The 27,884-nt window shown below is 40.6% G+C and overlaps 1 long non-coding RNA gene across 1 annotated transcript in view; it reads left to right on the top strand.

Annotated features, from left to right (window-relative positions):
* The window catches only part of LOC136286344 (uncharacterized), a 134,651-nt gene that overhangs the window by 97,593 nt on the left and 9,174 nt on the right, over positions 1 to 27,884 (top strand). The window contains exon 2 of the long non-coding RNA XR_010719861.1: positions 7,263 to 7,399. This is a non-coding gene — a long non-coding RNA (uncharacterized lncRNA). The remainder of the gene's footprint in view (positions 1 to 7,262; positions 7,400 to 27,884) is intronic.

The following is a 27,884-nucleotide window of genomic DNA, read 5'->3' as shown; positions in this document are numbered from 1 at the left end:
TGGGGTTGATGTTTGAGTCAGTGAAACTGTATCAGAGCTCTGCCACAGTGATATGGTTTAGGCTCCTTTGGTGCCAAGGATGAGTGGGCTAGCAGATATTATTTTTAGGAATTGCTGGAGACTTGATGCTAAGAAGTGTAAGCTCAGCACTCCAGAAAACCTCCAGCAGGATCCTGTCAAGGACTGGTAAGCCTGGATCAGCCTGTGCTTTTAGAAGCATTACTTTGAGAAAGCTAATTCTCAACAGACCTGTGTTTGTGTGGTGCTGGTTGCTTTAAAGAAAAAAAAAAAGGAAAAAAAAAAAAAGAGAGAAAATGGCAGAATTACTCTGTTAGACTGGAGTGATTGTGTTCTTGCCCTGCTCCAGGTAGTGTGGGCATTTGCCTTGTGAAACAACCCCACATTTCAGAGGCTGGCACAATATGGTTGCTGTATTCAGCAGCCCAGGCTTCTTGGAGTTGCAAAAGGACCATCCATTGAAGAGTGACAAGAGATCATGAGAAAGTTTGTGGGTGTTAACAGGAATTTGCAAATTTCCCATTCATTTTCTATGAGATACTCACACTGGCTGGCATTTCCTGACCCAAAAAAAAAAAAAAAAAAAAAAAAAGAAAAAAAAGGAGGGGGGTGCCTGGGAAGGAAAGAAAGCACTTGTCATATCACTAATCATGTATTCAGAGCCACAGGAGGTGCAGAAAGACACTGAGTAGGTCCATGTGGATAATAGGACAGATGCTCATATGTCTGCACTCAAGCCAGGCTGGGGTCTCGTGGCATGCAGATGGATTGGATTGCTGTGGGCTTTTCTGGAGATGAGGTGGGCTGTGGCACTGGCTCCTTCTGCACATTGCTGCTCTTGGATGTCAAGATTGCATTCACAGTTCCCAAGTTCAAACCTCAGCATACTACACACCCACAGATTCCCACAGCTTGGTCCTGCGAACTGTGCCCTCTAACAGAAACCTCCCAGTCTTCGTGTGCTTTTTTTTTTTTTTTTCCCCCCCCACCACTGCAATGAAGAGGTTTGTTTTGAACAGAAGATTGAACATAGCTAATGTTCCCACCTGTGATCTGGTCTCTCATGTGCTAAACTTGGAGTAAACAAGTATTACGTGATCCCACTCCCTTGATCCTCATTTGCACTGGGACATTCATGGCAGTGGCACCTCTAAATTTCCTGGAAAACATTTCAGCCTTTTTGCCTGTCTGCCTCAGTTGTTCATGTGAAAACAGGCACAGATTTTTCTCATTGCTCCTGGAGGGTTATTTTCACATGAATAATCAATTAGTACAAACAGCAACAACAACTTCACACCTACTCTCTCTTCTTTACTCACCTCTGCTGGTTTAATATTCCTGAATATAACAGAGCGAGTATTTAGTGGTCAGTCACAAACCCCAAATATTTAATAACTTACAATTTTGGGAACATCAATTAAGGTTCACCAAGGTCCTTTTTAGTGAAATACAGGCTCATTGCTCTGGAGAACTGGGGACCTTTAAAGGGTATAGGGAAAGGATGGTGTTGGAAGGGAAGTAAAGTTAAAGAGCAGTGGCCAGAGCTGCTGCTGCTCTCTGTCCCTTTTATGTGACTTGGCTCAGGTGTTTATCACAGTGGATCTTGTTCTTTGCAAAGCACAACCTTCCTCTTAACTGAAGGACATGTGTAGTCCATGTGGGGCTGAGGAAAATTCTTATGGTATAACCACGTGTGTGTGTGCTGGGATTTGTGAGATCTTACAGCAGCACTTAGACTTGTTCAAAATCAAAATCAGGAAAGAATACTTAGATAGTTTATCCACAGCAAATAACTCAGCAAGTCTGTCAGCAGTGCCCTTCTGGTCTGTGCAGATATTGCACACAGTAATTCATCTCTACAGAAAGAGCCCATCAATAAAGGCCACCCATTCTTTCCCAGTGAAGACCACCAATCCTTCGGTTGTCACGACTTCTCTGAGCCCATTGTTCCTTACTTCCTTTCTCATATAATAATTTTGACTTCCGTGACCTTTCTGTCTGCTCCTCCAGCATGGATTTTAGAGCACCTACCACAGAAACAAAACTGAATCCCAATGATTATTGGTCTTCATTCCTTTCACCCTAGATGGAGTTGTATTTTCCTTTCACTCCATTTCCGTTTAGACTGTCTTTTCCAATTCCTTTAAATTGTCTGTCTCGGCTGCCCAGTTTGCAAAGGCCTCTTGTGCTCTTTACTGTGTTTTTCTCACACCCCTCTGAAAGCCACAGGGTCAAAACAATGCTCCTAATCTCATTTGAAATCCCTTGTGTACTTTGTTTAGTTACGTTTTTGTGCCAGTTTTTTTGACAGTTTTTTTTTTTTTTTTTTTTTTGTAAGTGGGGGATGCAGTTTCTTCTCAGGGGTTTAAATTCTGGTTTCATAGAAATCTAAAGCTTCAGTCAGACTAGGATTATGTTGAGCATCCTGAAAGAAGAAAGATTGTTATTGCTTCTTGTTCCCACATTTCTAGAGTTTTAGTAAACTGTATAGAATTTTGAGAAATAGGAAAAACATTCTAGGTAAAAGTACAGGTATGAGCAAAATTTCTTTTAGCCTGTTTCAGAAGCATGGGCTTGAATTTTTTTCAGATGTATCGAACCACAGTGGATCTTCTTCCTTAGCTTTAAATAGCACGTTTGTTTTTTCTGCCATTCTGCCATCCTTTTTTAAACTGAGTGTGTTCCAAACTCCTCTGAAGTTAGTGGAAACACTCTCACTGAACTCAGTGAACTCATCTCAGAGTTTCCCTACTCCACCTGAAGTCAGAGGGAAATTAGAAAGGCTGCCTGTGGCGTAGGAGACTGATGGTTTTAGGAGAGAAAGAAAGTCTGCTTTTATTCTCTGTTCTTTTCCTCATTTGAGGAAATGCTGCTTTATAAGGATGTAAGAGGACTCTGCTTGTGCTTCAGTGCCTATATCAGCTCTCAATCTAAGGTTTTTCACTAATGGCAGATAGTAAATCCATATTTTTCTGATTCTTGTAAAATAGCTAAAGGTGATAAAAGTCCAAATACATTAAATTATACTTATTCTTACTCCTTTGGGCTTCAGTCTCCTTTTGCTGCTTTTTAAAGCATTTTCTGGTGTAATAAATCCATCTGGAATAGGTAGATTATAGTCACATTTACACCTCCCTCTGAACCATGGAGGAAAAAATTAAGAGGTGATGCTTTGAGTGCAGGCAGAGATGAGAAATGGTGATGGGGAACCAGCTGTCTCTTTCTTTCTATATACCATGAAATTCTTATTTTGGACACTTGAAAAAAATTGTGTAGTGGAAAAATAAGCATCATCATTGTAAGCTCTCTCTAAGCAAGGACAAAAACAGGTGAAAAATTAAAAATTAAAAGGGAAAAAAAAAAAAAGGCAGCAGTTCTTTGACAGGATCATTCTTTTGTAACAGGAAACTCATTCCTAACTAGACTGTGCATGAGACACCAGGCACTCCAAGTTGAATTTGTTGCACTAACTGTGCCTTGGGGGGGTTGCTGACCAGTTAGGAGGATCAGCAGAAGAAACAATAAAGCATTTTTATTAGCCTTGAAGTCAGACCAGTGGGAATTCTCCAGAGAAGGGCCTACCCTAGTTCTCTTTCATAAACTAACTTCCTCCAAACTATTTGATAACAAGGGAAATGAAAACAATCAGAAGGAGGGGAAGGCAGAAAACCCTACTGTTTGTTAATTACATGGATGTTTTGGAACTGTCAAAATGTGGTGGCTCCGCAGTATCTCTGTCAACCACTGGGTATAAGTGGTTGTGGATATCCTGTCTCCATGTCAGGAAACTTGCAGTCCTCTTTGGATCTAAACTGTATTTTGCCAATGGCTTTTGGTGGCATGGTTTGGGTCGAAAGGGACCTTAAACACCACGTAGTTCCAACTTCACCTTCCACCAGACCAGGTTGCTGAAAGCTTCATCCAGTCTGGACTGGAACACCTCCAGGGATGGGGCAGTGTTCCACTTCTATCCACAGCTTCTCTGGGCTGTTCCAGTGTCTCACCACCCTCACAGCAGAGAATTTCTACCTAGTACCTAATTTAACTCTGCCCTCTGCCCATTTAAAGCCATTCCCCCTCGCCCTGCCACCTCATCATGATGATCACCGCAGCCAAAGGTCTCAGACAAAACAAAGGCGCTGTGCAAATGTGCACTGAGAGACAGATTTCAACAGAAGAAATTCTCTGAGTTATTACTTGCATCTGATGTTCTCACTGGTAGTGCTGTATCTGCTGCTGTCAGGTCAAAGAGTTTTTCTCTCACTGTCCGGGAATGCTGCAGCAGCAGCAGTAGTCATCTCAGGTGAGGGATGATGGCCCTTTGCTTAGTTTGCTGTTCTCTGGCTCAAGCTCTGAGCATTTTAATCTGGCAGAAATAAAGATCAGGGATCTCTGAGAGTGGTATTGGCTGCTAGATAACAGCACTTCTAGAAACTTCTTTGAGTTGGGCTTTTCCTGTTGTGTCTTACTCTGATCTGCTGTAAAAGATAAATGCCTAAACCCTTGATTTCAATGGGAAATAGATACATAAGTACCTTTAAAGATTTGATTTCATGCTGGATCTAATATGCACTGAAGTAACAGCATGCTCTGAATTGATTCTGCTGAGCACACTCAGATCTTTTTAAACCAGTGCTGCAGCTGAAGCTTTAGGTACTGCAGAAATGTGATTCTAAACCAGGGTTCTTAAGGTCACCTGGATTTTAAGATTGTCTTTCAGTGAAAGTGAAACTGCTTTTTTTTTTTGGTTGTTTAACCAAATGCAAGAACTTCTCAAGTACTTAAAAGTAGCATCAATGGTTCAACAAAACTTTTACTGCAACTGCTGACTTGAATTTTGAGATGTTTTCCTGTAAATCAAAGCCAAGAGACTTAGCTTATGGGTTCCTCTGTATGATTTCTTGACATTTGGTTTTGAAGGTGACCATTAGGATTTCAAACCAATAAAGTTAATCTAACTGTACACTATTCTCTCTTCAGTGTCTTTGCATGCTTAAAATAACCCCAAATTATTTCTGACTCAATATACTAGTCAAAAAACTGGAAATACCACAGTTGATGAAATGAGGACAGGTTGAGCCAACTTTATTTTTTTTCCCCTCTCTTTATAATTGCCAGTTATTGACTTCCTTTTTCTCAAGGTCACCAGAAAGCTATGGAAAACTTTATCCCAGAATATTGGGTTTACTGTCATTTCTTGAAGAAAAAGCGTAAAATACGTGAAGAACTTGCAGTCTCTGCCCTCAAGTCTCTTTACAAGAAACTATTTTTGTGATTAGATGCTGGACCAAACTGCTCTGCAATTTTTCCACTGCTATTAACTGTAAATAACTTCCAGCCTTGCATTAACCCTTTCAACTCCTGACAAGCAAAACTGTTCTATATCTGCTGAGTTTAATGAGAGAAACAGATGAGCTGGGAATTTGAAGCTGGGTCTGAGGCAGAGCCTTTTTTTTTTTTGTTGGGACTGTGTTTATGAACTCTTCTGTAACTTTCTCATTCCTGACTCCCCTTAGAGAGTGCAAATATTTTTATCGGGTAGAACATTTTTGGGAAATACATCCATGGTCATGGTTGGATTTTGATCTTGTGCCTGCTGAAGCAAATTGACAACGTTCTTGCTGGCCTTTGGGAAATGGTTGTGTGCTCTGCAGACATTGACCTGAAAAGACTTTAGGATCTCTCTGATAAGCCCAAGCTGGAGAGCTGTAGCTCTGAATTCGGTTCCTAATTCTGTGTAGTTGTCCAATGGCAGCAGAACCTCCGATATTACTGGAGCCTGTAAAGGCAGGAAAAAACCCCAAAAGCTGATAGGAATAAAAATGTGAATACATGCTGAGTTAAGGAGGAAGGCAGCTCTTTTTGAATAAGTCTTGAGAGACAAATTCTCTAGCCCTGTTCATTCCCTTCTGGAATGTCCATATAATGCCACAATCATGCCTCAGTCCTGACTCCTAAATCCTCTGCCATGGCTTAGTTACAGAGTGGAATCTGGCTGAGAATTTTAGATGCGTTTGTGGACACAAAAGACAAGGGAAACACAGGGAAAATCTCCACTCTTCAAAGTGTGTGATCATTTGGACTCTAAACATTCCAAGATTGAAGATGCTGCAATACTATGGAATCCTGTGTCAGGCTGCAGCTGAGCTGAGCTGATCTGTTTTAAACGCTCCAGTCACACATACAAAGCTGAAGAGTGACCCTATCGTGGATTTTAGGCTTCCCTTTGCAGGGCAGGTTTCCACCTCTTCTTCTTTATTCACTACAGCCTTATGATGTCTCCTATGAAACGTTGAGATTTTTTTTCACATGAAAAACTCTTATCAGAAAAATACAGTGTGAAGGGGATTAATTGAAGATCAATCTCATGCCACATATTATGGATGAGGAAAGTTTTATACCTACTCTCACTTTGCCACAAAAGAGGGGAAAAGACCATTTAAAAATTCTTGCACTAAAAACATTCCCAGGCACTCTTGGTTTTTTTGGGGTTTTTTTGTTTTTTTTGTTTTTTAATGGGAATTATGCCACAGAAGCTCTGGCTTATAAAATTCATTAAGTTTTAAAAATATATTTCAGTGTCTTGGTCAGACAAAATTAAAAATTGGCAGGTGGTCATGTGGGAAAACTCTGGCAGAGTTGAAAAGTGGTTCCAGTCTCCCCATGGTCCTTGGAGGAGGATTCTGGCTTTTCTCTTTCCTTCTCTGTGTTGGACAAAGTTCTCCAATGCAGCATCTGCCAGCAGAATATTACCACTGGCTTGAATGAAAATAAGGTTGTTTATCAAACTGATGGGTGGATGTGTTATCACAAATCATCTGAACTGCACCCAACTACCCTGGCCGGAGCGGTGGTCTTTAGGATTTTCCTTAGGACTTTTTATTCTCATGCAGGTCATGAGCATCTGTAATGGAATTTCTGGATTTTGCAACCAAGTAACAGCCTTGGCTTTGTGGTTTTTCTTTTCAAAACTAAGCCTGTCAGATTTCTGTCTCAACCATGAGGAGAGAACCAAGGCCTCTTAAGATTGTCTTCTATGTCTCTGCCAGTTACTCTCCTTCCACAGTGTTCCAACTCTCAAAAATAATCATGGCATCCAAAATAACTTTTCTTCATTGGAATTATGATCGAAAAGTAACATTACTAAATCTGTATTTATATAATGTATAATATAATATAGTTAATATATATTATATAAGGTATTTATTACTAAATCTTTATTTTTACTGCTTGATTTTTTTCAGGGGTCCACTCCATGGGCTTCAAATCACTACCTGGGAAACTGCTGTGGTTGGAACTGCAGTGGGCTGATGGATAAATCTTCTATCCCATCCTCTGTGCGTTACCTGAGATTCTGAAATATATTCATGTATCAGAAGAGGTAAGTGTAAAGCTTTTTGTGTTTTCATCCCACGGCTTGGTTGTGCTGCTTATAAGGATGAGCCTGTAAAGTGTTGGGACCCAGTTGGACCAGGGGTTCTAAAATGGAAATTGTTGTTTGTGCTGAGCCCCATGCTGCAGAACAGATCCCATTACAGGTTTGGGGCTGGGTCACGGGGGAAACAGCAGATGGTTGAAATGTACATAAAGAGGAGGGGAGATCAAAGGAGAAGAACTGGGCAAGGTTTAGGTTGGGCAGAGCAGGGGAGGCTTGGCCTGGCTATCTAGTGCACTCCCAATATGATTATATTGCCTTTCTGTTTTCTGTGGTGGCATAGAAAGGAATAAACAGTGAAAAAAAAAATTCCAAGTATGGTGGTGGTGGTAAGTAGGCCAGGTAGAAAACTACGAAGTTATGTTATTGGTGCAGAAACGTTGGTTCTGTATGGAGTCCAGAACTGTGGTAATTTCCCCTCTCATAAGCAAGGCAACTGTGTATCCAAAATGAAGTGTCTAGGAGAGAATATTTTTTGTTCCAGATTAAGGCACAAGACTAACATTTGGTGCTGGAAACATACACTTCTCTGCCAGGGTTTCTTCCTGATGAGTTTGCAAATCTTCCCTGAATTGTTGGTTCACCCTTTCCATTTGAAATTTGAAAGGCAAAAGGTTTCACTTTACTGTTTTGTCCCTGCGTGCATGTCAGGGGGGAAAAGGGGGGAAGAAGGAACCAAGGGATGGAGATGGGCTCTTGTGTTTTGCTTTAAAGTCCTGTGTTAAACATAATCCCTTTCATCTGTAGAAACAGTGTCAGCATCCACAGGGGGCTGCTGTGTCTGAACAAGACTGCACAATTTGTTTTTGATTAAGCATAATTATTTATTGCGAGCATGCAAGTATGGGTAATACCATCTGAGTCCTGGCAAGGAAGGTGTGTGTTATGATTTGGGTTTGCTGTTTCTCTCTGTCTTGGTTTAAATTTATCTCCATCCGCCTATTTTTTTGACAAACAAAAAAGAATGCATTTTTGGGGTGCAACTTAAAAAGCATTATTTATCCTGACCCAAAGAACAGTAAAAAAGAGCAACCTTGAAAGATTTCTATAATAGAAATGAAACAATCAACACAGAAATATGAGGAAGAAATTACACCCATTAAATACATCTAGACTGATGAATGATATGATGGCTGCCTATTCAAGTTGGAAATTTTACACATGATTGAAGCTTTATTTAGTCTAATGAAATGTGCTTCCTGAATGCTGCATCTGAGTGACGGCGTGACCTAGAGCACAAAAGAAAGTATTATGTGATTAGACTGAGATCATTCTCATTTAAAGTCATTGCGATATAATTTTACGTTTTTAATTAGCAGCATATACTTCTGTGTCCATTGCCTCTTTTATTGCGAATACCTTTTCAGGTCTTGTCCTTCCACAGGCTTGTTTGAAGCTCAGCACGGATTAACAGCAAAGGGGTTTGGAGTTCATTGATCTTTTTTTTTTTTTTTTTTTTTTTTAAAATCCCCCCCAAAGTGGTGAATGGTGGGAAGGGAGGAAGCTGATCTTTCAGAATAGGCTCATCTTGTGCTGAATTTTTCTTGAGTTCCATAGGAAACGCTTTGCATTTTGGCTTGAAATCCAGCTTAAATACCTTGTTTGGCCCATGAAAATACTGACAGTCACATCTTTTAAATCAGCGAAATTTGGGTTATTGGTAAATTAACTGATTCTAGTGACATTCCCCTCAACATCTTGGCTCTGGCAGCTGGGATTTCATGAGGGCTGTGTCAATATACTGATTTACATCACTGGGAGTTTGGACCTACATCCTCTACACCACACATTTCTTACCCCACTTCACCTTTATGAGCTGCGCCTTTACTTTGAAGCTGATTTTTTTTGTACCAGGCTGCAAGGCAACTCCTCACACAGAAATCCAGTGTTTGGATTAAAAGCTATTAAATCACATTTGACTCAAGCAAAATTTAACATGGTTCATAATACAATTTTATGAGCTATTGAGATTTCTGGCACTATAAAATGAGTTTGTTAATGGGTTTCATCAGTTGTTACTTAAAGTGACGTTAAAAAGTAATGAAGGGGGAAAGTAAATGCAAGGGGTGAACTTGCTTCTCAAGTCTGCAGTTCTTTCCTTTCCCAGAGCATTAGCAGGGGTAAGCAAGCATTAAACAGGTTCAGTGTGCTGCCTTTGTGTGAAAGAGCTCGCTGCAGACCCCATATTTTCAGATGAATATGAACTTGCTGACCACAATCCTGACTTTTAGCTTGTTAGTGAGGTTGACTGATGAACACCCAGGACCAGACAGATAAGCCAGACACTTAATCTATCTACTGTATGTGTTCAGTCAGAGTAAAGCTTTATCAATCATTTCAAACTGCATTTCAAGGGCATATAGTATAGCTTCCTATTACCATAAATTATGGAATTTGGAGCCTGTAGCAATTTAACCTTCTCATTCACGGGGCATTTGAAGGTGTCCATGTACCTGTAAGTACCTTAATTTGTGCCTGTATGGAAGATTCATAATTCCTTAGCACATTTTCTGTTTTTATTGCAGCCTGTAGTTGAAATTTGGGAGCGCAAAAGAAAAAAGTCAGGAACAGCCTTTCAATAGCAGTTTCTTAAAAAATTTCAATTTGAAATTTAAGATAATTTTCTTAGATGACTTTTTAACTTACTGCATGTGTATCTTCTTTATCTAGCTTGTATTTCCTGCCACAATCAAAAAGATAAAGTTAAAAAAGGGTATTGTAAATGCATGTGCCAATTGCAGAATAACATCTAATACTGAGAGAGACAAAAAAAATTATCTTTTCTTAAAGGAGACTTCCCCATTTTTTTATCTGTCTTATTACTGTTTAAACCCTGTTTTTACACATACAGTTGCACAGGCTAATCATATATTTCATGAAAGTAAGGCAGCATGTTTACAGGTAAGGAGGGTCAATTTGCCTGATCATTTTTGTGCTGTTTACAGAATTCAGGCTTCAGATGTGCTCAGACCTTTTTTGTTCTGCTTCAGTTATTGTCTGGCTTAAACTTAAAGACATGAGGTCCACTAGCCATTCCAAAATACCATGTTAGCATTTCAGCTCTCATGTTAACACTCTGGACTGTGACAAACTCAGGTACTTAGAGCCAAGAGAGATTTGACTCCTTTTGGAGCCTTGCTAAGATGGTCACACCTACAGGCACAGACAACTGTCCAACCTTTGGTTCCCAGGTACAAATTAAATATCATGGCCTAATTTTTAGAAGCCTTCATATTTATATCATCAGAATTTCATTGTTTTCATTGTTTTTAGCTACTTTTTATTCCTTGGTGGCTGTAGTAAGTGTACATTGGTGTGATAGGTGAGAACCTGGTGCAGCCTATTTGAAGTCATGCAACAATTGCGTAAGTTGCAGCTTATCAGACCCAAGGTTTTTTTCATTATTTTCCCCTCAAATTACATTTTGTAGTCTATTAAGCATCATTTTCTGATAATTGGTGAATTCTGAATGCAGTCTCTGTAGTCTGTGGCTGGTCTAGATTTGGGCCAGGCTTTGTGCATTATAAACCTGTCAACAAATCCTGTTTTCAGCTGTGGTGCAGCACTTGAAGGGCAGTTGAGGAGGAGACATGATAAAGTCTTTGGGACAAATTACACATCACAAATTAATTATATGTAATGCTTGGCATAACAGACGTGAATTTTGGGCATGACCATAATGCTTGTTTTTACTGCCAACAATTATCATCTGCTTTAAGTCATGGCTTGGATGAGGAGTGGATCCTGTGATGTTACGGTAAATGCACAGAATATGAATAAGCAGACACCTATGGGTTTAAGCTCTGCAGGAGGAGATTAAGCACTTGACTGTGGATATACTTCAGGTGCATCCAGAGAAGTTTGGTTTCCCATGCTAACTGCAGCGAACGAGGGGAATTATTTCCATGGGTTTCCGTGAACTTTTGGATTGAGGCCCAGAGCCTGATCTCATACTTTGCCTAGAGGAGATTTCTGAGAACATGCAGACTTGGGCATCCAAGGGACTAGCAATGCCAGAGTGGTTGTAAAGGGCCACAGCCAGGCCCTTTATTTACAAGTTAAAAGACTTCCCCAAGATGTTCTGGGGAGCTTTAGGCAGCTCACGGGTTGTTTCACCTACTTAACATCACACTGAGGAAGAGTTGAGTCCCCATCCTTTGACAGACAACAGATCAGCTGGTTACAGATGTTGATCGGCTGTATAAAAGCAGAGGGTGAGACTACACTAGGACTGAAGTTTTGGGTTTGTGGACTGTGGGAAAATTAGCTATACAGACTTTTGGGTCTCCTCTGCTGAAATGCAACTCTTGATCACTGTAATTTTGGATGATGCTTAAATGGTTTCTCGGACTATGCAAACCACAGGCTGTCCCAAGCTTTTCCAAAGAATGAAGAGTGGCTGAGTGGCTGTGCTTCTTCACAGCGTGTTTCTGAGATTTGTCAGCTCTGTCACACTCCTCAGACCTGTGGAAATGAAGGCAAAGGGGTTTCCAGATATATTCTGTTCATAATTATGGAGAAACTCACAGCCACACCACATAAAAACCTTCTAATGGTTCTTGCACTGGCACATGAATGGTAGTGAGGAGGATGTAGTTTAAAAATACAACACAGACTTTTTCTCTTATAAAACATTTCAGGAAATCCTGCATTTTAGTGGGAATTTCTCACCTTTGAAGAATGCTGCATTTGAAGAATTTATAATGCTCTATTATCTCTGGGCCTAATTTGCAACATACTTACGTAAAGTGAAATTCAGTCTGCAAAGATACTTCTTCCTGAGCATTCTTATTGCATAGCTATGTAAATGTTCTTATGCAAGTAGAGACAATAATTTTGGCTTAAGGCTGTATACATTACAAGCAGGGAATTCCTCATACATTTAAATACATATTTAGAAGCAAATCTGGGTCTGGTTTCTAAATCCAGAGTGGATTGACACCAGTTTACATCATCAGTATCTGGCCTTTCGAAATTCAGGGAACCCATTAAAAATGAAACTTGTGGTTGGGGGGAGATGGGAGTTGTGTCATATAGCAAGTGAGCACAGGAATGGCTGGCAGGAGAATGGTATGCTGCAGATGAACTGGATGGGGGACAGATTTGCACTGTTGTAAAACACATGGGAAAAGTCCCTCCTGTTTATTTATTTTTATTTTTTTTTTCACCCCCTTACTAATTTACCGCAACCACAAGCCATGTGTTCCAGTTCCTGTCTGGCAAAAGAGGCTGGGTAGGCTGTGTTGTGACTTAGTCGAACCAGGGATCTGAAAGCAGCAGCAAAACCCCAAGAAATTCTGCATTGCTCCTAAAAGAGCCGAGGAGAATTGTTTGTAAACCACTCAGCACTAGGAACAAGGCCACTCTGGTCATATTTTCCCCCCCCCCGTTTGATGTTCAAAGCTGTAATGAAGGACATCAGCTAAAGATCAAGTGGACAAAACACCTTCAATGAAAGCTTATGCCATAAAATTGTTGGAATCATAATGCACCCAAAAGTTTGTGCTCAGTGTTAGCAGGGCAGTGACTTGTGCGAAATATCCCAACACCTGTGTACCTTGGGAAGAGTTGTTGTGCTTCGTGTAGATAATATTGAAAACTGAAAAACTCATGCTTAAGCTCCTCCTTTCCTTGCTTGCTCTCAAGGTGAGAGAAGCACGTTGCTGTTCCTTGTGTGACACAGATAATTTCCTCTGATATATAAAGGATCTGTGACAGGCTTGAAGCTCCCTCTGGCTCTTTCTCTTTACAGCCACTCCTGTTAAGATCAAGCCTCTCACCTGCCCTCAAATATGACCTTGCAGTATCCTAGATAGGGATGGACATATGTTTATTGTCTGGATTATAAAGTAAAATCTATAAACTGTTGGTTTAGCAGGCTTAAAATCCAATATATAGCTTTTAATGTGGCTCACCCGTGATAAAGATGTGATGAGTAAAGTTCTCATCTGAGCACTCTCCCTGTGGCTTTAGAAGACTGAGCATGGGAAGTGCAAGAACACAGACAGGTAAGAGGAAATATATCTGGAGATTAGTATAATCTTACCGACTGCTGCTGGTGAGACACCAATGAAATTACTTCTCACTGATAAGATTGATAGGGGTTGCTGATGCATGGTTTTAAACTTCTGTTGTAGGTTTAAATATCTACTTTTTAACCAGTGTTTATGTTAAACTTCAGCATTTTCTTCTTTTTATTTTTTTAATTAACTCTAGCCTTTTTTGTCCTTTTTTTTTTTTTTTTTCCTGTGCCTATTTATGTTTTGCTACCAGTTGTGAATTTAAAAGAAATGTTTGCCTTTTGGATTTCTCTATTGCTAGCTTAATCCTTCCTAGAGATTCAAAAGAGATCAAGGTAAGGTTTTGTCATTAAAGATGGAGAGGGCACATTTCTTTCCTAGTGTGCGTCAGCCACAGTCATCTTATGTGGTTAGGTGAGTGTGAAAGGCTGGAGGGATTTAGTAACTCTGGTATAAAGCAGGAACTCTTATTTCATAATTTTCCCCTTGAATTTGAAAGAGCTAAAACATTTAGAATAGTGGGTAACTGATACGTGTTGCAAAGACAGACCACTCAGCAAAGAGCCTTAATATTTACTCTTGGCATTAATGCACTGTTTGTCAAAGAAAACTCTGAATCCCTGCTGAAATATATTTAAATTTGAATTGTGTATATAGTATATAATTGCATCCATAACGACTGTATCGCATACATGTGCACATAGATTTTGTAGTGGGTTTTTTTGCTCACATCCAGAGCTGAGACTAAAACCACTTTCAAACTGAATGACTATGATAACAAAAGTGAGAGAATTTTTACTTTTTAACATCAATATGGAGTTTTGTTCAGTCATTTCCTTGAGGGGGAAATGCTGATTTTGGAGAGGGTTACTGTACTGTGCACGGTACTCCTGGTTTAGGCAACTGGTTAGGCTGGTGTAAATAGAGATCTGGACAGGTATTCTACCTCTTCCTTTTTTGTGTGAACAAATTAGTTTTTAGAGGTGTTACTGCTCCTCTTTCTCACACAGACTCAAATCTTTACAGACCATATGCTGCTGAGTCAGAAAACATGTTTGGGTGCTGTTTGTTAAGCAAGTTTTCAAAGTTTTTTTTTGTTTACTTCTGTCTATGCACTGGAAGAATTAAATTCTCATAAGCATGAGAAATTGCCTTGGTTGGAACACTCTGTATGTGGAGATGCTGCAGTTCAGGCCCCTCCAGGTGTGTCAGTTTGTGTTTGAGCCCGTGTAGGTGACACAGCTGATCACCAGGCATGCCAGAGCTGGGGTCTGTCTGCTCCGTGTGTTGTTCAGCCCACAGCTAACAGCCCATGGCTACTGGGGCTCATGGGAAAGGCTCCTCTGGTACAAAAATAGGAGGAACAGCCTTCTGACAAGAGCTGGCACCTTCATGACAGCTACATCCTTTCACACCATGGTATAATGCAGTTCAGCGTGCTTTGAAGGCCCAATTTGGTGGTGGTCCTGCCTTATCTCTCAGTAGATACTGATCCTTATCACAGAGTCATAACAAACTGTTTGGTGGAGTTGGAGGGGGTGAGAGAAGCCTTTGGCTTCGTTTAGAACAAATCTGACGTGAGCATTGAGCTATTCTGTACTTTGGGTGGCTGGCCTTTTTTGGGTCAAATTTTAAGCAGTTGCTAAAAACCGGTGCAGTGTTAGACCTGCTCGTTTCAATGAGACGTTCAAACTGTCAGGCTTAGAATTCTTCTACTCGAGAGCATTCTGTTTAATTCTTTTGTGACTGCATCTGAATGCTAGGAAATGGTGTTCTAGTGTAATTTCTCAGGCAAATGCAAGGTTGTCTTAGTAACTTGTGACCCCCTTGACTCCAGAGTTCGAGGAGAGAAAAGGCGAAGTTATTCAGCGATTGGAGGAAAGTGGGGCAAAGTGTTATCTCAGAGCTGTGATATTTGGCTTCCAGTGGCCACAGAAACTTGACACACATCAAATGTCAAACTAGCTGATAGCAGACAGGAAGGATTAGTGTTGACACAGCAGAGCTGACCCCTGCCAGCAGCGGGGCTGTGTTTAAATACAGCCACGTCGCTCTGAAATCACCCTGGGCGTGCGAGCGGTGCGGACTGGAGGTGAAGGTATAGGAAACACGGGACGTTGGGACATTCTCCCGCCTAATTGGGCTGACAGCTCAGTCTGGATGGAGGGCAGTGTTTATTTACTCATTGTTGTGTGATGAGCAAATAGAAAGATATGCCTGCTTTAGCCTGTGCTGATATTGGTGCTAACACTGTCTGGCTCCAGCTGCCGTAAGCCAGGACAATACAACACAAAAACTTCCTATTCACCATCACTTCTAAGTCTGTCCTGGCACAGATATGCAATGACCTCAGACCACAGTTGGGTCTAATAAGGAATTTATCTTCATGGAAACGTGACCCCTTGCTACCAGAAGGCTACAAAAATACGAGTAACAATGGGTAAATGAAGATAAAGGTTTATCCTGGCCAACTGTTGCATTTTCAAAACAGTTCAACCCTGCCATGAAAAAACTACTGTTCGACATAGGTCGCTGTCTGAAACTCTTTAAAAAGTTATCCAGGTCACTGTGGAAAGAACATGCGCTTATTATTGTTTTTATAAATGAAAATTGCTGGATTGATTCTTTTTTCTTTTGAATAATGTGGACATTCAATATCAGTTTTCAATTCCCAGAATCAGCTTTGGATACAGGAAAAGAGATTTCAGGAAATTCAGTTTTTCACCAAGGAATTAGGCTTTTTCCTCTCTTAACCTCCACCCTCCCCACAAAGAGTTCACACTCTGTATGTGCTTTTAATCTTGATCTCAATATACTTTACTGTGGCCAGTTTTTACTTACAGTTTAATAACTTCAGCTTTATTTTGCCCCAGGCCATATTATAATGAATAAAAAGCTTTTTCTATGATTTAGCTGAATTTATGCAGCTGCCCTTGAAACAGCTGCATAACTTTTCCTACTGACTAGGAAGGGTAGCAGTTTACTCAGCACAGTCTGATCAGCTGAATTTTACTTCCAAACTCAGTTTTGCCATAAAAGTCATGTGAAAAAGAACGCAGATCCAGGACCATGCCTCCAGATACCTAGTGAAATGTTGATCTTTCTTAAATTAAAATTATCCTCACCCCCAAAAGCAATTTAGACTGAATAAGGACTGTATTTTTATATGGTTCTGTATGGCACCTTGTGCAATGAAATCTTTAATCTGGTGAGGGTCTCTGATACACCGAATAGAACTGCTTCCCAGGCTCCAGTCTTATGAAGGAAACTGTGAGTGGATATGGGAAGAAGATTGCATCAGCCATTGGTTATCTTACATTTGGCCACTTCTGGGTTGGTTCTGCCTGTGAGCACACCCTACAAGCAGGTCTGATCCATCGGTGGCTGCATCAGAATCTGCAGAGAGATGTCAAAATCTGCAGAGCCTGTGCAGTGGTTCTGACAGGAATGACGTGGCCAGCTCAGAACAGGCTTCGAGCCTTTCACCTTGTTCATTTCGTGTCTTTAAAACCTGGCGTCTGAAAAGGAATTCTGATCCCGGAGCCCGCGGAGATTCCAGCTGAGCAGACAGCGAGGAGGTTGGATAATACACACTGTGTGGGAACCTGCCTACAAATTGAAGGATGGCAGAGAGGATGGAAGAGGCAAGGGGTCAGCAGTGTGCAGCTTAGGGAGCACGTGGTTTGAATGCAACTGTGAAACCTAAGACACCTCATCAATTTGTGAGGCTTCTTTAATAAGGGCCCGGCTTCACCTCTATGCAGGGAATCCTCTCCAGAATTCCAGACACATGAAAGGCATTTAGTCATAATGCCTAGTAGTCTCCTGAGTACCTGTTAATAATTATGGCTGGCCTTTTAGGCCTTAGAAGCTTTCTGTTACCTGGTGTTAAACCTTTTAGAGTAAACTGGAAACCAGTATAGGATGCTGAATGTGAAAAGGTGTATTTGTTAATACTTCTGTGCACTGACAAATCTGAACCAAGTGTATGGCTCTTACTTGCTCAGGATTAGAAAATATCGAAATGAAGAATAACTATTTACATGTACTTAAAACAGCAGGTTTAAAAGAAATCTTGTAAAGGAAAAAAAAAAAGCAGCAATAAACTCTAGTCTGAGATCATACTATTAAACAGAAATATTATTAAGTGAACAGCTTTTTAGAAGAATGAGAATGATCAGTTTGCCCAGCTGTTCTAGTAGCGAGGAAAACGTTAATTATAAAATAAGAGAATTCTGCACACATACTATTTATTCATCTCAGTAAAAAAAAAAAAAAAGTAAAGAAAGCAAGGTAGATTAAATCCTGGTGTAGACTGTATGTTCTAAACTTAAAAAGATTATAAGACTTGTATTAAAGATAAAGCACCCCCTCAAAGAGTGAGAGCACATTGAGTCATGCAATGAACCTTTTATTCATTACAGCTCTGAAAAATTTGGGGTCAGTTCTCCATTCCTTTATAGAGGAGACTTAAATGTAGTGTTTCTCTAATATATGTTCAGTTAAAAGCCCTCCTCCCAGCTTTTCACTGCCAGAATGAGGTAAAGAATCTGGAGATTTTAGAACTAATAAGCCAAGCAGTAAAATGGTGCACATTTGTGTGGAGCCTGATGAGGGATGGAAATGCACCCAGGGAAGGTTTGGCTGCTGACGGGTGGACACACCAGGACTTCATTCAATGAATCAACCTGGTCAAATTCCATCCGTGAAAATTCAAAGAAGGGGAAAAAAGGCAAGAAAAACCTGACTCCGGTTGTTACAAACTGTGCAGGATGAAAGTGGACAAGCCAACCACCTGCAAACCAGCCACTAAACCTTAGGGAACTGGGAAAGAAGAACTGAAGAAATCTTAGAGAATGATGTTGGAGTACCTGGACATCCTTGACTTCGATTGATGTGGGGGAAAAAAATAAAATCGAAAAATCCACTTTCTCTGGGCAGGAAAAGCCATGTAATGACAGGATAATGTCATACTGCACTGAACAGAAAAGCTCAGTAAGACAACTGCTATCAAATATTCCACCTCTTACTTCTTTGGGAGCCTCTGAGGTCAGAGAGCTGAGACAGACGTTCCACACTCCATCCTGTACTGCAGTTCAGGTCTTTCCACAGCACTGGGATGTGCTGTGAGATCAGATGGGTCAGAAAATTAGTCCTTCAGATACAAAGATCTCAGCCCCTTCAGAACTCCCATCTGCTTCATTAGTGAAAAGACTTTGATAATTATGAACCTCATTTAAACATTCTGAATGCAGTCTTTAAACAGTGTGGGTAAGAAATATTTAAAGTAATAAGGTAGGGAATAAATGAAAATTCTTGCATTCTTAATGTGATTGAAAGTATAGTCTTTCCTTACAGATTTAATTCTTCCTATGAATGTCCACACTGTGTTTGCAATATTTTTTAAAAAAAACCTGGATAGAATCACACTGGAGTGAGTGTTTGTGAAGTTAATAGAAAATTCTGGGCCTTCAACTCTGATAAATGTAACTCTAGAGTCCTATGAAAAATTTCATTTTCAAGGAAGCCTTGCCTTTTTATGGGAACTTTGTCCAGCTGAAAAATTTTACTGGCTCTACTCCTCATTCCCAGTTATGGACCAGATTTGGAAATACCTGTGAAAAACAGTATCTTGGTTTCAAGGAAATGCATGGATAAAAGCATTGTAATACAGATCTGTTCGTACAGAAATGCTTTGTATTTATGTGGTCCATTACTTACACGTTCTGAAGAGCATTACAAGCAGAGAAAACTCCAAAAGGGTGAAAGTTAGCCAAGAAAACCAGCTGTACATGACTTTGAGTCCTATCCCAAACGCTTGGAATACATCTGCCTGGCTCACCAATACATCTGTATTGCTCTACTTGCAATGTGACTGGTTTGGTCCTAGAACTACTGAGACAGAGCAGTGGAGGTATATAAAACCAGGGCAGTCACGGAAAAAGGAAATTTCAATGTCTTTGTGCACAAAATTGTTTGTGCTCAGAATCAGTGAGATGAGATACAGATGTACGTCGGAGAAACAAGGCAATTCACTTGGATTTTTACAGAGCATTCTCTTAAAAATTCTTTTCAAGGCTTTAAAAAGATGGGAGGGTGAGAAGGAAATAATATTATATATATATACATATTTATACATACATATTCCTGAGAATGACTGCAATCCTCGAGGCCATGCAAATAGTTTGCACCTTTAAGGTATCCTAGGGCTGATGAGAAGTTAGGCTGGGTAGGAAAAACACAGGGCAGGAAGCTGAGAGGTTTGAGTTCAATTCCAACTTCAGGACAGAATTCCCATGTGGTCACGGGCCTCTGATTTGGATCCATGTTTACCTATACAATGGGAACACAGACTCAAACTGTTGCTGAAATAAAAATGGTGCTGAGCCACCCTGGAGTGCAGACCTATCTCTTCTGTCTAGAAAAGCTGTGTGTATTTTGCTTTTTTCCACAGAAGGAGTAACGCAGGACTTGTTCTGAATTAGAAATGACACCTTCTCCTTCTTTCTGCAGTTTTGCTAGGTGGATTGCAATCCCGATTTCTGAATCTGGCTTAGTACAATAAATATTAGATTTAAACTTTACATTAAGCTACGTTGAGTACATTACTTCTGCATTAAATCTCTGTGAGTATTGTGTAAAGAGACTGTAGGTTCTGCACCATTATAGTGCCCTTTCCGGGTATTCTAGTCTGGGTCCATCCCATCCACCTTCAGGCACCTCACTGCTGTGCCAAATTTAGGAACCTAATTACATGGCTAGGCTGGTGAAATGACCTCTTGTGAGTACATTTATCCTGTGTTCTTTGGACCATTGACACCACCAGCTTTCTAATTGAAAGGCTCTAGTTAGTAACTGATCCAGGAGTACTCTTCCAGAATATCAGTGACGTAGTTTAAGTTATTTCCCCGATGACAATAATAATCTGAAAAAGAGAGGTAGAATAAATGTTTATATATGTGCAGCTATAGTGGGGAGTCTGCAGAATAACTAATTTCACATCCTACTTTCACATACATTTTTCTTCTGTACAAGAGTCTGTTGTAATTGATTCAGTCTTTAATAGAGTTTGTTGGATTAAATCTAGCACAAAAGTTGCCAATTCTGAGTTTGCTAAATCTTGAAATATGGATCCATTTGGGGCCTCTTCTTCTAACAGCAGTTGTTCAGCTTTACTGGAGTTGCCGGTTGAAGTCACCATCAGATTTCCGTTCTGTGGAAAAAGCACTTGTTATAAATCTCAAATAGTCAGTAATTGATCACAGCCTGGAATTGTAAAACTCTATCTCAGTGCCTGAAATAGCACATGCCTGTGGTGTGGTATGTGGTTTCAGTCCCTGTCGAGAAAACGGGAGACCTTGGAGAATATGAAAGTCTTAAGGAGCTTTCCACTAATAGAAGGGTCAAGGGACAGCACTGTCAAAGCATCCCCTCGTTAAAGCTGTGTGGGGAAACAAACTGCTTTTGACCTCCAGTGTCTCAGCTGTCAGTCACAGGAGATGAACACTCCTTTTGTTCAGATGCCTGAGAAAATCCCTTGGTTCTCCTCCCTTTTATGCCCTCTGCACTGGGTCCCATGCCAGTGTCCTTACTGGGACCTTACTGGCAGGAGTGATCAGCCATGATCCAGCCGTGCCAACCTGACTGAATTTCCCCAGAGCATCAAGTTGAAGTGATGAGAATTAGCACAACTTCCCTTCTCCCTTCTTCCCTTCTCCCCACTGTAGCCTCCATCCTCACGAGAGAACCAAGGAACTGCAGACTTCTCATGAGAGCCTGCAGTATGGCAGCTTGTAGTATGAGAATTGTGGTGAAAACTGAGACTGGTTGGACATTTGAGAAACTAAATATTGACAGAAGAACTTAAATTTAGTTTTGTGGCTTTAAAAAACCCAACCAAACAATCGAGCAAAAAAACCCAAACAACAGTGTGATCTCTGCTTTTGTTTTTAACAAATTTTCAATGAGATCACCTTGTGACTTTTAATTTATTCTAAACGTAACTTATTTTTGATGTTGAGATCTCCATCAGTTCAGTGAATAGGACAGTTTGGGATCACTGATACTTGAAGCTTTCACAATTTTATATGGATAAAACCTTTTTGAATATTTACGGCTGTTTTTTAATAAAGGAAAAGTAAGACTGCTCTATCCTGTTGAACCAACAAATCTTCAGAAGTTGCCTGATAGAGGGACTTAGCAAATTTCCACGTGCTGAGAGTGAGTGCAAAGGGATTCTCTGCTCTCCAACCACTGCAGATTTGTTAACATCTTGCTTTCTATAGGTTTATTATCAAAGACCTCTTTACTTAGTATTATTTTGTAATAACAATTTGAAAGGATTAATCAATCCTAATATTAAAACTTTACTGCCTTTGTAATGGATCTGCCTTTGTACCCAGCTAGATTCTAAAAGGTGTTACAGAAGTAAAGCAGTAGCAGGATGTCACAAGTCCTTTTAAATCAAATACCCCACTCCTTGCTTGAGGCAAGTCTCTGTTCTTTGGGGAGAGGCCTTCAGATGGAGCATTCCAGATATGCATGGCAGAGTTTATGTAGCTTGTTTAAGGCTTTAAAATAAAAAATTGGTTTTTTAAATCCCAGTGGTCCTTAATACTTTTGAGAATGAAAAATTAACTGGGGTGGAAAAAAGGGATATTCTGACATATGGATTAGCAATCAGCTATAAACTGAAGTTTCAGTTAAACAACTCAATTCCCTTTTTCCTTGTACTTTCTTTGCAGTTCTGTGGCATATTTTAAGGGGAACAGGCATTTAAACACTGGCTGGAGTGGGCTACACTGCAAGTCTGTAAAAGGTTAGAAGGTACATATTCATCTTCACTGGTACAGGTGCTTAGCACAGCTCAAACAGGGTGTGTGACTACAGGAATTATCTCTTAAAAATGTGCTTATTTAGTGTGGCTACATTTAGAGCTATCCTGTCTTTAGGGGCTCATGGTAAACTCTCCTCCTCCTCACTGATGAGGGTGACCCTTCATCAGCACAGCAAATGGTCAGACTTTCAAACCTCCCAGCAAACTCGAATTAATTCAAGTTTCAAGGAGTTGCCTTTGCTCTCCTCTGGTTTTGTTTTTTTTCCAGCTGCTGAGGAATAAAGAATACACTCAGCTGAAGGGCTGACAAACAAAAAAAGGCCTTGCAGCTGGTGGTGGCCCTGGTATCCAGCCCGGTGGAGCAGTCTGCTATGCAGATGAAGAGGAGGGTGGTCTAATCATAAGCGAGTTAAAGGCAAGCAGAGTGACATCTATGACTAGTTCCAGCCTTAAGCTTGTTAGAGGGGAGGAGGTATTGTTATTGTTGATGCCAATTAGGACAAACCTCTTTCTTGGCAGTAAGCAGGGGAGGGTGCTTACAGAGAAATCCAGCTGCTGGAATGCCACCAAGTATCTGGTGGAGAACCTGCATTCCAGATGTGTAGCTCTCTGCACCTCCATGTGCTGAGCACTCCATATGCTGGTACTGGCTTAGGAAAGGATACAGAAAGTTATGGTTTTCTTACTGATAATTACACATCTCAGCATTTTAAAGCTACAGGCAAAAACCAAAGTAGTCCTGAATTCCTCTGGATTCAGTTTATTAACAAAATTCCTCTCACATGGAAAGGAGGGTCAGGCTTTCTCTAGGCAGTGGTAAATCAGGAATAAATCAAGGGAGTTACACCATCCAGGAGCAGTGGAGTATGTTTAGTCAGGCCTTGTCTTGAGGACCAACATGATTCTGATGTCACAATGTTCTACTTGCAAGGCTTGATGTCCTTTAAACAGAAAGTTGCCTGTTTTTCTTGTTCAGTTTTCCTTAATTCAGTTAAAGGGAAGGCAAATGAAAGGAAGAACAAGGGAAAACCTCAACATGGCAACTGAGGACAAATAAAAGCAGATTATGGAGACTAAAATCACAGCTTTTTACTTCAGAGGGCACAGGTCTCCTTTGCTGTGTCTGGGTCTCTAAACACAAGAGACACAGAGAGCAATCCCTGTGCCCAAAGCGAAGTGGCACAGACTGGTGCATGCTCTCTTGTTAGAGAAGAGTTGTGTTTTCCTGTTTCATGGCATTTTGGACTGGGATTCTTCTGGCCCCTGTGGATTCCTGGAGGATCCTACAGAATGAGTATTTGAGTGTTTTCCCTGGTGTCAAGTCCCTGAAGCACAGTGGCGCTGCATTCCAGCTCTCACATACGTTGCTGTTACGGCATGAAACTGGTGATGGGTGCACAGGGCTCTGGCACAAGGGCACGTGGCAGTGCCTGAGGGTGTAAAGCCTGCTGCGGTGGCATTGCAGAGCTCCTGAGGTGCTCAAACCATCTCATGTATGTGCTGCTTTGGGTGCAGTCCCCAAAGTGTGATATTGCTAACCTGGGCCTGGACATGGTACTGGAGGGAGCTACTTGGAGAAGCCTGGATACAATCAGGGAGTAAAATGACAATTATGTGTCATGGATGCTCATGGTTCCAGTGTTTGAGCTGACCTGTAGAACCTCTTTTGTTTATCTGAGTAAAGACATACCTAGAGATGGTACAGAAGGGGGATTCTGCTCTAGAGCTGCCTCCTTGACCTGGAATCTGTGCAGCATGGCAGCATTCGTTTCCCAGGGAGCCCTTTTCCTCACACAGGGACATAGTTCCTCAGATGAGGACCTTTTTTACCTTCCCAGTGTCTGAATGGAGCCCAGGTAATCCAGTGTTTGCCATGTTTTTTGCACATTTTGTTATGCAGCACAAGAGCAGGATATAAAGCCTTATTCATGTGGGAGCTGGTTTTAGTCTCATCTCTGCGCTGAGTTTTTCTCTCTCTCATTTCTCTGTGGCTGTGCTGCCATTTTTGTGAGACACTGGGTGATCTCATTAAAGGAAATCCTGTAATGGTCGTTATTATTCTTCAATGCCAAACAGGCTTTGTCCTTTAACTTTTCCTTTGACATGTTGAAACTGGTCACTACGTGACTACCTAGGAAAAGGATGGTGTTTTTCAGGGAACAGGGACTGATTTAGCACGAGCTGCTTAGGAAACTATGGCTGTCGTAAGCTTTAGTGAAATTTGAAGGAAAATTGCCATGATTCATCCGCAGTTGTTAATATGACAAAGCCCAGATCCATACAAAGGAACACCTGGTCTGCTAGTGAACGTATCTCTGGAGAGCAGCATTTGCCCACATGTTTGTTACTCTAGCAACAAGCCTGAATGTGGATCGCTATTTTTTGAAACACCACAAGAAAGAACAGATTCCACTATGGGAAATTTTCTGTCATAAAGAAAATTATATTTGCTCTACAAACACTGAGTTCTCCCACTTTGTAAGGACTGACTGCCACTCTCTGAATCACTGAAAAACACAGAGGCCCATTTCTTGACTCTTGAGAATCTAAAGATGTGCCAAAACATACATGGATTTCATATTTTCCAGTAGCTACAAATCAGACCCTTTCTCTCATGAAGATCCCAGTTTAGAACAGTCTCCTAGGTCACTTTACAGGCTCAGAGTGAACCAACTTTAGAAATTAAAATAATTTCCTTATAGGGTGAATTTTACCCCTGTGCCCAAAGCTTTTTCATCACCTTTCCTTTCCGGGTAGGTTTCAGATGCTGACTTGCACTCTCTCCTCTGCTCTCTTGCAAAATATCCCGGGTAGATGAACAAGTGTGAGTGTTAACATGGTGATTCATCACTAGCTTTGATTTTGGTTGCTCTGGCTCCCACTCCTCCAACATTAAAAAGCTTCTAGATGCGTGTATGTATCTCTATATGTTAACAAATATGAATAAAGTGAGGCTGAGTGGAGCTTGGGTGCCCTGTGAAACACCTCTATTTCAAGATGTTTCATAATCTATTCTAATGTTCTTCTGTTTCTGCTGCCCGAGTTCCTACTTTGTAGACAGACCAGCTTTGTTAATTTTCCCTGTTTCTCTTCTGATTCCTGGTTTTACATTTCTTCCCCTGGTAATGCTCTGCCAGTACAATAAGGATTTATTTTTTTTTAAAGGCTGGACAACAAGGAGGATAAAAATGGAGAGAGAGAGATACTTTGAATCCCAGAGGTTACTAATTTCTGTCTGAACTGAATAAATGGCTGCATATAAATGTGTTTCTTCTTCTTTCAAAGAAGAGTTTGCTTTTTTTTCTGCTGACCCTGGGTGAGTCTGGAGTTACCTGAAACTGTTTGTAGCTGTTCAGAAATGGCAAGCTTTCCCACCTGAATTCCTCCCCTGTCAGCTGGAGGGGGCTTTCAGGTGGGTGTTTGTTTCATTGTGCCTCAAAGGGATCCGTTCCTGTGCTGAAAGACAAGCCCAGGACAATGTTTTACAGAGCAGAAGATATTGTGAGGGACCAATTATCACATAAGTGGTTCTCACGGCTTGGGCTGGTACTGTGTGCCAGGTTGCACATTAACTTCTTTCACTGCTTTTTACCCAGTTTACTCAACATTCTCAAGTGGTGGCTTTGTCAATTGTTTCTCCTGCTGATATTTTGACAGGTGATAGCCCCCTGATGCCAGCTTAGCCCAGCTAGTAAGAAATAGGCCAACGTGAAACCCTAGACCAAGTGACTGCTCTCATGGTATGGAGGAGCTGTAGGGTTGGTTCTGGTGTGGAATTGTTATTAATTTCCATCTGAAAAATAGATCTCCCAACCCTGCACTTGCAATACACTCTCTATGAACTCCATTAAAAAAAAAAAAAAAAACCCAAAACAAAACGTGGAGACTTTATTATATTTTTTTTTTCTCTGCCACACCATGCTTAAGTATCCTCTAATGAGTGTCAGGATACACTTGGGGAGTATGTCTGAGTCATATGAGCACAAATGTATTTAAAAATTTATAGTGTTTCATTGATTCCAAAGGAATGTATAATGACCAGGCAATTTTCAGCGTAGTTTTCCTATATAAATCTTACTGAAATTGCTGACACTGTGTTATTAACACTTGGGGCTGGTGTTGCTGCAAAGTGAAGAGATTTATGTGGAGGATAAAGCAGAGATCTTTAGAGAGTGGGGTTTGCTAATTCATCTGGCTGTTGATTAGTTTAAGAGCTTTCTGTAGTTTGTATATTGCACTGACTTCTTGGTTCTTTCTTCTTATGGTTAGAGATGCTGTACAAGAAAAAGATAATTAATTTTTTCCTAGTAGTTAGGGCTGAATTTAAACTATATTCTTTTAAGTCTTTTCCTTAGTTTAATCCTGTTAGGTACTGAATGCTTTCAATGGCTTCAAAATAATGTAAGAGCTGAACTCAGGCAGGCCTTATTGTTGTCAGACCTTTCTTTCCATCCTTCAGGGGCTTTTTTTGTTTTTGCAAGGAGTGAGACAGAAGAGCTGAGAAAATGACGCTTAGGATTGAAATGATTCTTAATACATATCATATGTATACACACGTAAATGTATTTGTTTCCCTGCAACATTATTCATTTTAATAGTTTCTAGACAGCAAAGATTTTAGAAAAAGTTTATCTTTTGTTATTTATACTGTTGTGTTCATGTTTTTTCAAACTTAGCTGTGAAGATTAATGTACATGAAAGTAATTTTATTTTTTCTTATCTTTGCATAATTTCTCTATCAAAGCTGATGGACCATTTAATGGCACACAAAAAGCTCTGCTTTCAGAAAAATTTAAGGAACTACCAATGAGAATGAGGAAGTTTTTGTTTAACTTCCATTTTTTTGATTGCAGAGGGCAAATTCTCTCTGAAACAGACCTGAGAATGTCTGGGGAGAAGGGACAGGCTTGTGATGTGGTAGTGGAGATTTTCTCATCCTTTTCCTTTGCATAGGTTTTCACGAGTGTGTTTGTGTGTTTTGAGGTCTTCCTTATAAGGAACATTTTGCAAAGTGTTCCTGGTTACTTCACAGCATCTGCTAAATCATTCAAGCCATCTGAGTGTACTTTTGCCTGAAGTTAAGCATGAGCTTGGAATCAAGATCCTCCTAAAGTCAGGGCCTGTATCCAGAAGCATTAAGCTCCATGGACTTAATGTTTGTCGGGTAAGGAGACTCCCAGAGGTTACAGAACTTTGGGGTCCCAGAGCCTGAGGTCCTCACTGAGTTCAGAGGGAGCTGACTCTGCTTTGTGCTGGTCAGGATCAGGCTTCGAATGTCTCAAGAGACATCTGCAGAAGAGGCTGCTGAAGGAACTATGATTTAACTTTTATTTCTTATCATGCCAAGGTCTAGAAGAATATTGTGTGCTATGACTGATGGGTCTGAGAGGTCCTACTCCAGGGGGCTCATAATTCCAACCAAAGGGAAAACATACTGGAAAAACCTCCAGCGAGGACTTTAAAAAAATCTCTTTTCTCACATATTTAGCCTGAACTAGCAATAACAACTTCGATGCAGGGCATTTCCTGAGGATTAATGACTGTCTGGGGTCATCATCTCCTCCCAGTTAGTTAT

This window comes from Chamaea fasciata, unplaced genomic scaffold, assembly GCF_029207755.1.
Source record: "Chamaea fasciata isolate MVZ Bird 193981 ecotype frontalis unplaced genomic scaffold, bChaFas1.0.hap1 SCAF_3, whole genome shotgun sequence".
NCBI lineage: Eukaryota > Metazoa > Chordata > Aves > Passeriformes > Sylviidae > Chamaea > Chamaea fasciata.
This window is presented reverse-complemented; position numbering and strand designations above follow the sequence as displayed.